Consider the following 10718-nt stretch of genomic DNA (forward strand, 5'->3'; position numbering starts at 1 on the left):
GTGACCACTACTAGCAACCTTGCATTTCTTCATCCTGCTGGCTTTTTCGACTGTTTCCAGGTGGTGCATGCTCTGGGGGTAGCCTGCCTCCTCTCTACACCAGGAGCTCTGAAGAAATCTCCAGTGGGTCGACGGAATCTTCCCCCTGCAACCGCAGGCACCAAAAGACTGCATCACTGGTCCTCTGGGTCCTCTCTCAGCACGACGAGTGTGGTCACTGGAACTCAACAACTCTGTCCAAGTGACTCGCACAGTCCAGTGACTCTTCAGTCCAAGTTTGGTGGAGGTAAGTCCTTGCCTCCCCATGCTAAGACTGCATTGCTGGGTACCATGTGATTTGCAGCTGCACCGGCTCCTGTGCACTGTTCCAGGATTTCCTTCATTTCACAGCCAAGCCTGGGTCCCCTACACTCTAACTTGCAGTGCACAACCTTCTGAGTTGTCCTCCGGCATGGTGGGACTCACTTTTGTGACTTTGCATGGACTCCGGCTCATTCTTTTTCCTAGTGCCTGTTCAGGTTCTTCTTTGGGTGCTGCCTGCTTCTGCAAGGGCTCCCTGAGTTGCTGGGTGCCCCCTCTGTCTCCTCCTCCAAGTGGTGAGATCCTGGTCCCTCCTGGGCCACAGCAGCACCCAAAAACCTCTACCAAAACCCTTGCAGCTAGCAAGGCTTGTTTGTGTTTTTTCTGCGTGGGGATACCTCTGCAAGCTTCATCGTGATGTGGGACATCCATCCTCCAAAGGAGAAGTTCCTAGTCCTCTTCTTTCTTGCAGAACTCCAAGCTTCTTCCAACCGGTGGCAGCTTCCTTGTACCCTCAGCTGGCATTTCCTGGGCTCCTCCCCACTCTCGACACTGTCGCGACTATTGGACTTGGTCCCCTTGTCTTACAGGTACTCAGGTCCAGAAATCCACTGTTGTTGCATTGCTGGTGTTTGTTCTTCCTGCAGAAACCCCTATCACGACTTCTGTGCTCTCTGGGGGTAGTAGGTGGACTTTACACCTACCTCTCAGGGTCTTGGGGTGGGCTATTTTTCTAACCCTCACTGTTTTCTTACAGTCCCAGTGACCCTCTACAAGCTCACATATGTTTGGGGTCTATTCGTGGTTCGCATTCCACTTTTGGAGTATATGGTTTGGGTTGCCCCTATACCTATGTGCTCCTATTGCAATCTACTGTAATTTTACACTGCTTGCATTACTTTTCTTGCTATTACCTGCATAATTTTGGTTTGTGTACATATATCTTGTGTATATAACTTATCCTCATACTGAGGGTACTCACTGATATACTTTTGGCATATTGTCATAAAAATAAAGTACCTTTATTTTTAGTAATTCTGTGTATTGTGTTTTCTTATGATATTGTGCGTATGACAGCAGTGGTATAGTAGGAGCTTTACATGTCTCCTAGTTCAGCCTAAGCTGCTTTGCCATATCTACCTTCTATCAGCCTAAGCTGCTAGAAACACCTCTTCTACACTAATAAGGGATAACTGGACCTGGCACAAGGTGTAAGTACATCTGGTACCCACTACAAGCCAGGCCAGCCTCCTACATTGGTTGTGCAGCGGTGGGATAAGTACTTGTAACTACTTACCACTTTGTCATTGTGTACTTTTCATAAGAGAATAATATACAAAACAGTTCAGTGTATGTACTTTTAACCCCAAAAGTTTTGCTTTTCTTCTCTCAAACTTTTTACAAAGTGCTGAAAAGTATTCTAAAAACTTCTAAAGTTTCTAAAAAGTTAGAAAAAGTTGTTTTCTCTGTTCTTTAAAAAGTTCTGAAACTTTTTCTTCCTTCTCACTATTTCTAAACCTTTTACTATCATATCTGTAGAAGACTCTACTCTTAAAATGGTAAATACTACTTATGACAATTTGAAATACAAGAGCCTAAGGAGTCTCTGCTTAGAGAGTGGTTTAGTCATAGGAAAGAACCCTGCAAAAGAGTTTCTATTTAACATGCTTATTGTGAATGATGAGTCCCAAGCAGGGACATCAAATGAGAGGTTAATAGAAGGTTCCCATTCTGATTCAGGGGATCTCCTTGAGGGAGGTGGGGAGGGTTCTGTACCAGATCTGCCCCCTAGCAGGACACCTAGTAATGTTGGTAGTAATGGAGGTTCCCATCACAGTAGGGGAGTCTTTATTCCTGGAGGCCAAGTTGCTATGGTTCAGTCAGTTAGGGACAGATCCCCCTCTGTTGTTTCCAATTACTCTTCTGTGTCCAAGCATTCCAAACCCACCCAGCCTGAAAACAACATGTTAGAAAGGGAACTCAAAAAGTTGAGGGTTGAAAAGACCAGACTGAAGCTTAATCAGCAACAGCTGGCCTTAGACAGGGAATCCCTCGACCTGGAGAAGGAGAGACAGAGATTGGGGTTTGGACCCCATGGTGGCAGCAGCAGTATTTCTGATAGTAATCCTGTTAGAGAGCATGATTCCAGGAATCTGCAGAAGATAGTCCCCCCTTACAATGAGGGGGATGACATCAGCAAGTGGTTTGCTGCACTTGAGAGGGCCTATATGGTACAGGGGGTCCCTCAAAGGCAGTGGGCTGCTATATTGTGTCTATCTTTCACTGGAAAGGGTAGGGATAGACTCCTTACTGTTAGAGAAAGTGATGCTAACAATTTTGCAGTTTTGAAGGATGCACTCTTGGATGGATTTGGCTTAACCACTGAACAATACAGGATTAAGTTCAGAGACACCAGAAAAGAGTCCTCACCAGACTGGGTAGACTTTGTTGACTGTTCAATGAAGGCCTTGGTAGGGTGGTTACATGGCAGTAGAGTTTCTGACTATGAAAGCCTGTATAATCTTATTCTGAGAGAGCATATTCTGAATAACTGTGTCTCTGACTTGCTACACCAATATCAAGTGGACTCAGATCTAACCTCTCCCCAAGAATTGGGAAAGAAGGCAGACAAATGGGTCAGAACAAGAGTGAACAGAAAAGTTCATACAGGGGGTGACAAGGATGGCAAGAAGAAGGATGGTGAGAAATCTCAGGATAAGCATGGTGATAAGGGTAAAACCAAAGATCCTTCTTCAAATCCTAAACACTCTTCAGGGGGTGGGGATAAATCAAATTCTTCCTCTTCTTCCCAACATACACACATTAAAAAGCCTTGGTGCTATGTGTGTAAAAATAAAGGCCATTGGCAAGGGGTTAAGTCCTGTCCAGGTAAACCACCCGAGCCAGCCACCACTAATACATCAAATCTAGTGCCCCTAGCAGTAGTGGTAATAGTGGTGGGACTGCTGGCAACAGTCAAAGTAAGGGTGTAGTTGGGTTCACTTATGGGTCCATCATGGAAACTGGGGTAGTCAGTCCCAAGACAGTTTCTGTCACACCTAGTGGCATTGGCCTTGCCACACTGGCTGCTTGTCCCCTTACAATGGATAAGTACAGACAGACAGTTTCAATAAATGGTGTTGAGGCCCAGGCCTACAGGGACACAGGTGCCAGTATCACTTTGGTGACTGAAAACCTAGTGCCTCCTGAACAACACATCATTGGACAACAGTACAAGATTATTGATGTCCATAACTCCACTAAGTTTCTTCCCTTAGCTATAGTTCAGCTTAGTTCGGGTGGAGTTACTGGCCCTAAGCAGGTGGTAGTGTCACCTAGCTTACCTGTAGACTGTCTCTTAGGTAATGACCTAGAGACCTCAGGTTGGACTGAAGTAGAGATTAATACCCATGCAGCCATGTTGGGTATCCCTGAGGAATTGCTTCCTCTCATTTCTACTGAAATGAAAAAGCAAAGGAGGGGAACAGGCCTGAAAACTCAGGATCATTCTCTAATAACAGGTAAAAAGGGCATCACAGTATCCCCTAACCACCCTGCCATTCAGGATACAATTCCTGTGGTAGGGAAAACCTCTCCTGGGGTGGCACCGGTACCAAGGGAACCATCAGCTGGCACAGCTGTACTCACTGAGGTGGAAGTACCTCTCTGTGGGATAACTGATATTGGTGAGAAAAAGTCCATTGTAGTCAACATGGAGCATCCCTCCAACCCTCCCAGAGAAACTTTAGTGCAGCAACCCTGCACTGCCTCAAAACACTTAGGACAGCAGCCCTGCCCTAGTGTGGAGCTCATAGGACAGCATCCCTGCCCTGCTCCAAAACAAGAGAAACAGCATCCCTGTTCTCTCTTACAGCCATATGGACAACGTTTTTGCCCAGATATGGCTTTACTGAGACAGCATCCCTGTCTGGCATTCGCATAACTAGAAATAGGTCCAGTGGGCAATTCCCACTGTTCTAAACTAAAACTTTCTGATAGGAACTCTGACAATATATCTTCACATTGTTGGTTAGCTAAAAAACTTCAAACAGGGTGGTTTATATCCCCACAGGGAAGTAACCATATAGTGGATGATAAAGGGAGTAAACAGTCTATTGCAGAGCTACTCTCCACTTATCACCACTTAGACAATAAAGACTCAACTGGCCAAGGTTAGCCTTATTGTCCTTCATTTGGGGATTTTGGGAGGGGGGGTTGTGTGAGAAAGTAGCCTCTTTCTAGCCTTGTTACCCCCACTTTTGGCCTGTTTGTGAGTATATGTCAGGGTGTTTTCACTGTCTCACTGGGATCCTGCTAGCCAGGGCCCAATGCTCATAGTGAAAACCCTATGTTGTCAGTATGTTTGTTATGTGTCACTGGGGCCCTGCTAGCCAGGACCCCAGTGCTCATAAGTTCATGGCCTATATGTGTTCCCTGTGTGATGCCTAACTGTCTCACTGAGGCTCTGCTAACCAGAACCTCAGTGGTTATGTTCTCTCTGCTTTCCAAATTTGTCACTAACAGGCTAGTGACTAAATTTACCAATTCACATTGGCATACTGAAACATCCATATAATTCCCTAGTATATGGTACTGAGGTACCAAGGGTATTGGGGTTCCAGGAGATCCCTGTGGGCTGCAGCATTTCTTTTGCCACCCATAGGGAGCTCTGACAATTCTTACACAGGCCTGCCACTGCAGCCTGCGTGAAATAACGTCCACATTATTTCACAGCCATTTACCACTGCATTTAAGTAACTTATAAGTCACCTATATGTCTAACCTTTACCTGGTGAAGGTTGGGTGCAAAGTTACTTAGTGTGTGGGCACCCTGGCACTAGCCAAGGTGCCCCCACATCATTCAGGGCAAATTCCCCGGACTTTAGGAGTGCGGGGACACCATTACACATGTGCACTGTACATAGGTCACTACCTATGTACAGCGTCATAATGGTAACTCCGAACATGGCCATGTAACATGTCTAAGATCATGGAATTGTCCCCCCAATGCCATTCTGGCATTGGGGGGACAATTCCATGATCCCCCGGGTCTCTATGACAGAACCCGGGTACTGCCAAACTGCCTTTCCGGGGTCTCCACTGCAGCTGCTGCTGCTGCCAACCCCTCAGATAGGTTTCTGCCCTCCTGGGGTCCAGGCAGCCCTGGCCCAGGAAGGCAGAACAAAGGACTTCCTCTGAGAGAGGGTGTAACACCCTCTCCCTTTGGAAATAGTTGTGAGGGCTGGGGAGGAGTAGCCTCCCCCAGCCTCTGGAAAGGCTTTTATGGGCACAGATGGTGCTCATCTCTGCAGAAGCCAGTCTACACCAGTTCAGGGATCCCCCAGCCCTGCTCTGGCGTGAAACTGGACAAAGGAAAGGGGAGTGACCACTACTAGCAACCTTGCATTTCTTCATCCTGCTGGCTTTTTCGACTGTTTCCAGGTGGTGCATGCTCTGGGGGTAGCCTGCCTCCTCTCTACACCAGGAGCTCTGAAGAAATCTCCAGTGGGTCGACGGAATCTTCCCCCTGCAACCGCAGGCACCAAAAGACTGCATCACTGGTCCTCTGGGTCCTCTCTCAGCACGACGAGTGTGGTCACTGGAACTCAACAACTCTGTCCAAGTGACTCGCACAGTCCAGTGACTCTTCAGTCCAAGTTTGGTGGAGGTAAGTCCTTGCCTCCCCATGCTAAGACTGCATTGCTGGGTACCATGTGATTTGCAGCTGCACCGGCTCCTGTGCACTGTTCCAGGATTTCCTTCATTTCACAGCCAAGCCTGGGTCCCCTACACTCTAACTTGCAGTGCACAACCTTCTGAGTTGTCCTCCGGCATGGTGGGACTCACTTTTGTGACTTTGCATGGACTCCGGCTCATTCTTTTTCCTAGTGCCTGTTCAGGTTCTTCTTTGGGTGCTGCCTGCTTCTGCAAGGGCTCCCTGAGTTGCTGGGTGCCCCCTCTGTCTCCTCCTCCAAGTGGTGACATCCTGGTCCCTCCTGGGCCACAGCAGCACCCAAAAACCTCTACCAAAACCCTTGCAGCTAGCAAGGCTTGTTTGTGTTTTTTCTGCGTGGGGATACCTCTGCAAGCTTCATCGTGATGTGGGACATCCATCCTCCAAAGGAGAAGTTCCTAGTCCTCTTCTTTCTTGCAGAACTCCAAGCTTCTTCCAACCGGTGGCAGCTTCCTTGTACCCTCAGCTGGCATTTCCTGGGCTCCTCCCCACTCTCGACACTGTCGCGACTATTGGACTTGGTCCCCTTGTCTTACAGGTACTCAGGTCCAGAAATCCACTGTTGTTGCATTGCTGGTGTTTGTTCTTCCTGCAGAAACCCCTATCACGACTTCTGTGCTCTCTGGGGGTAGTAGGTGGACTTTACACCTACCTCTCAGGGTCTTGGGGTGGGCTATTTTTCTAACCCTCACTGTTTTCTTACAGTCCCAGTGACCCTCTACAAGCTCACATATGTTTGGGGTCTATTCGTGGTTCGCATTCCACTTTTGGAGTATATGGTTTGGGTTGCCCCTATACCTATGTGCTCCTATTGCAATCTACTGTAATTTTACACTGCTTGCATTACTTTTCTTGCTATTACCTGCATAATTTTGGTTTGTGTACATATATCTTGTGTATATAACTTATCCTCATACTGAGGGTACTCACTGATATACTTTTGGCATATTGTCATAAAAATAAAGTACCTTTATTTTTAGTAATTCTGTGTATTGTGTTTTCTTATGATATTGTGCGTATGACAGCAGTGGTATAGTAGGAGCTTTACATGTCTCCTAGTTCAGCCTAAGCTGCTTTGCCATATCTACCTTCTATCAGCCTAAGCTGCTAGAAACACCTCTTCTACACTAATAAGGGATAACTGGACCTGGCACAAGGTGTAAGTACATCTGGTACCCACTACAAGCCAGGCCAGCCTCCTACATTGGTTGTGCAGCGGTGGGATAAGTACTTGTAACTACTTACCACTTTGTCATTGTGTACTTTTCATAAGAGAATAATATACAAAACAGTTCAGTGTATGTACTTTTAACCCCAAAAGTTTTGCTTTTCTTCTCTCAAACTTTTTACAAAGTGCTGAAAAGTATTCTAAAAACTTCTAAAGTTTCTAAAAAGTTAGAAAAAGTTGTTTTCTCTGTTCTTTAAAAAGTTCTGAAACTTTTTCTTCCTTCTCACTATTTCTAAACCTTTTACTATCATATCTGTAGAAGACTCTACTCTTAAAATGGTAAATACTACTTATGACAATTTGAAATACAAGAGCCTAAGGAGTCTCTGCTTAGAGAGTGGTTTAGTCATAGGAAAGAACCCTGCAAAAGAGTTTCTATTTAACATGCTTATTGTGAATGATGAGTCCCAAGCAGGGACATCAAATGAGAGGTTAATAGAAGGTTCCCATTCTGATTCAGGGGATCTCCTTGAGGGAGGTGGGGAGGGTTCTGTACCAGATCTGCCCCCTAGCAGGACACCTAGTAATGTTGGTAGTAATGGAGGTTCCCATCACAGTAGGGGAGTCTTTATTCCTGGAGGCCAAGTTGCTATGGTTCAGTCAGTTAGGGACAGATCCCCCTCTGTTGTTTCCAATTACTCTTCTGTGTCCAAGCATTCCAAACCCACCCAGCCTGAAAACAACATGTTAGAAAGGGAACTCAAAAAGTTGAGGGTTGAAAAGACCAGACTGAAGCTTAATCAGCAACAGCTGGCCTTAGACAGGGAATCCCTCGACCTGGAGAAGGAGAGACAGAGATTGGGGTTTGGACCCCATGGTGGCAGCAGCAGTATTTCTGATAGTAATCCTGTTAGAGAGCATGATTCCAGGAATCTGCAGAAGATAGTCCCCCCTTACAATGAGGGGGATGACATCAGCAAGTGGTTTGCTGCACTTGAGAGGGCCTATATGGTACAGGGGGTCCCTCAAAGGCAGTGGGCTGCTATATTGTGTCTATCTTTCACTGGAAAGGGTAGGGATAGACTCCTTACTGTTAGAGAAAGTGATGCTAACAATTTTGCAGTTTTGAAGGATGCACTCTTGGATGGATTTGGCTTAACCACTGAACAATACAGGATTAAGTTCAGAGACACCAGAAAAGAGTCCTCACCAGACTGGGTAGACTTTGTTGACTGTTCAATGAAGGCCTTGGTAGGGTGGTTACATGGCAGTAGAGTTTCTGACTATGAAAGCCTGTATAATCTTATTCTGAGAGAGCATATTCTGAATAACTGTGTCTCTGACTTGCTACACCAATATCAAGTGGACTCAGATCTAACCTCTCCCCAAGAATTGGGAAAGAAGGCAGACAAATGGGTCAGAACAAGAGTGAACAGAAAAGTTCATACAGGGGGTGACAAGGATGGCAAGAAGAAGGATGGTGAGAAATCTCAGGATAAGCATGGTGATAAGGGTAAAACCAAAGATCCTTCTTCAAATCCTAAACACTCTTCAGGGGGTGGGGATAAATCAAATTCTTCCTCTTCTTCCCAACATACACACATTAAAAAGCCTTGGTGCTATGTGTGTAAAAATAAAGGCCATTGGCAAGGGGTTAAGTCCTGTCCAGGTAAACCACCCGAGCCAGCCACCACTAATACATCAAATCTAGTGCCCCTAGCAGTAGTGGTAATAGTGGTGGGACTGCTGGCAACAGTCAAAGTAAGGGTGTAGTTGGGTTCACTTATGGGTCCATCATGGAAACTGGGGTAGTCAGTCCCAAGACAGTTTCTGTCACACCTAGTGGCATTGGCCTTGCCACACTGGCTGCTTGTCCCCTTACAATGGATAAGTACAGACAGACAGTTTCAATAAATGGTGTTGAGGCCCAGGCCTACAGGGACACAGGTGCCAGTATCACTTTGGTGACTGAAAACCTAGTGCCTCCTGAACAACACATCATTGGACAACAGTACAAGATTATTGATGTCCATAACTCCACTAAGTTTCTTCCCTTAGCTATAGTTCAGCTTAGTTCGGGTGGAGTTACTGGCCCTAAGCAGGTGGTAGTGTCACCTAGCTTACCTGTAGACTGTCTCTTAGGTAATGACCTAGAGACCTCAGGTTGGACTGAAGTAGAGATTAATACCCATGCAGCCATGTTGGGTATCCCTGAGGAATTGCTTCCTCTCATTTCTACTGAAATGAAAAAGCAAAGGAGGGGAACAGGCCTGAAAACTCAGGATCATTCTCTAATAACAGGTAAAAAGGGCATCACAGTATCCCCTAACCACCCTGCCATTCAGGATACAATTCCTGTGGTAGGGAAAACCTCTCCTGGGGTGGCACCGGTACCAAGGGAACCATCAGCTGGCACAGCTGTACTCACTGAGGTGGAAGTACCTCTCTGTGGGATAACTGATATTGGTGAGAAAAAGTCCATTGTAGTCAACATGGAGCATCCCTCCAACCCTCCCAGAGAAACTTTAGTGCAGCAACCCTGCACTGCCTCAAAACACTTAGGACAGCAGCCCTGCCCTAGTGTGGAGCTCATAGGACAGCATCCCTGCCCTGCTCCAAAACAAGAGAAACAGCATCCCTGTTCTCTCTTACAGCCATATGGACAACGTTTTTGCCCAGATATGGCTTTACTGAGACAGCATCCCTGTCTGGCATTCGCATAACTAGAAATAGGTCCAGTGGGCAATTCCCACTGTTCTAAACTAAAACTTTCTGATAGGAACTCTGACAATATATCTTCACATTGTTGGTTAGCTAAAAAACTTCAAACAGGGTGGTTTATATCCCCACAGGGAAGTAACCATATAGTGGATGATAAAGGGAGTAAACAGTCTATTGCAGAGCTACTCTCCACTTATCACCACTTAGACAATAAAGACTCAACTGGCCAAGGTTAGCCTTATTGTCCTTCATTTGGGGATTTTGGGAGGGGGGGTTGTGTGAGAAAGTAGCCTCTTTCTAGCCTTGTTACCCCCACTTTTGGCCTGTTTGTGAGTATATGTCAGGGTGTTTTCACTGTCTCACTGGGATCCTGCTAGCCAGGGCCCAATGCTCATAGTGAAAACCCTATGTTGTCAGTATGTTTGTTATGTGTCACTGGGGCCCTGCTAGCCAGGACCCCAGTGCTCATAAGTTCATGGCCTATATGTGTTCCCTGTGTGATGCCTAACTGTCTCACTGAGGCTCTGCTAACCAGAACCTCAGTGGTTATGTTCTCTCTGCTTTCCAAATTTGTCACTAACAGGCTAGTGACTAAATTTACCAATTCACATTGGCATACTGAAACATCCATATAATTCCCTAGTATATGGTACTGAGGTACCAAGGGTATTGGGGTTCCAGGAGATCCCTGTGGGCTGCAGCATTTCTTTTGCCACCCATAGGGAGCTCTGACAATTCTTACACAGGCCTGCCACTGCAGCCTGCGTGAAATAACGTCCACATTATTTCACAGCC

The sequence above is a fragment of the Pleurodeles waltl genome, chromosome 6, assembly GCF_031143425.1.
Source record: "Pleurodeles waltl isolate 20211129_DDA chromosome 6, aPleWal1.hap1.20221129, whole genome shotgun sequence".
Taxonomy (NCBI): Eukaryota; Metazoa; Chordata; class Amphibia; order Caudata; family Salamandridae; genus Pleurodeles; species Pleurodeles waltl.